Consider the following 1097-nt stretch of genomic DNA (forward strand, 5'->3'; position numbering starts at 1 on the left):
ATCTATATAAACGTTTACTAAATTGGCTTTGGACTACTGCTAACTAAATTCTATTCAACAATATTGATAACTTAATAAAAGTCAACAAATTAACTTTTCTCCTCATCACAAATAAATGTCAACTATTTCTCTAATCAATTAACTAATGAAAATAATCAATTATAGTTTACTAACTAACAACTTAATTAAATAAAACAAAAAAACGTGCAATTTGCTTTAATATTTCACACGAAACAAATTAAAAATTTCTAACAAAAAAACTAATGCCATAAAAAACATGCACTCTATTAGCTTGATTTTCTTTAGACTGAATTAATTTTTTATTTTTTATTTTCCTGCTAACAAACAGTTTTATACAGAATTTCATTTAATTTTTTTACATTACGAACATGATTTTGAATTTTTGATCAGAATAACTAAAAATGCAAAAAAAAAATATTGTTGTTTTATTTTTTGTTGATGTTTCTAATGATGATGATGTTGATTTTGAATGTTTGAGTGTAATCAAAATTATCTACAATATTGATGTTTTATTTTTTGTGATGTAACTGCAACAATTGTTGATGATGTAGATATTATTTATTTTATTTTTTTTTTTCGTTGTATTTAGAAAAATATAAATTTTCATTTAGATTTAAATCTTTGTGAGAGTTTGTAATTGTCTGTTGCACAATCAGTCAGTTTTTATTAGCAATTGAATTGCTGGCAAACAATTCAGTTGAAATTTCAATTAGAATGACAGCTAATATTGTATTCTGAGGAATACAACACAAAAAAACTAACTAAATATTTAAAATTGTTGCAATAGAAAAATAGGTAATAGGTATTTAAAGTGAAAATACTCATAAAAATAATTATTTTTATATTGGCCTATAAATTAGTTAATATTGAAGTGATTATAAGTAATGCTATAGGTATATAGTAGTCGTGACATGACGTGCCATTTGCTGACTATGGAATTAATTTTAGACAAAAAAACTCTCTTATAAGTTGGCTAGACTATAGACTAGACTATAGACTAGACTATAGACTAGACTATAGACTAGACTATAGACTAGACTATAGACTAGACTATAGACTAGACTATAGACTAGACT

Source organism: Lucilia cuprina, chromosome 3 (genome assembly GCF_022045245.1).
Source record: "Lucilia cuprina isolate Lc7/37 chromosome 3, ASM2204524v1, whole genome shotgun sequence".
Taxonomy (NCBI): Eukaryota; Metazoa; Arthropoda; class Insecta; order Diptera; family Calliphoridae; genus Lucilia; species Lucilia cuprina.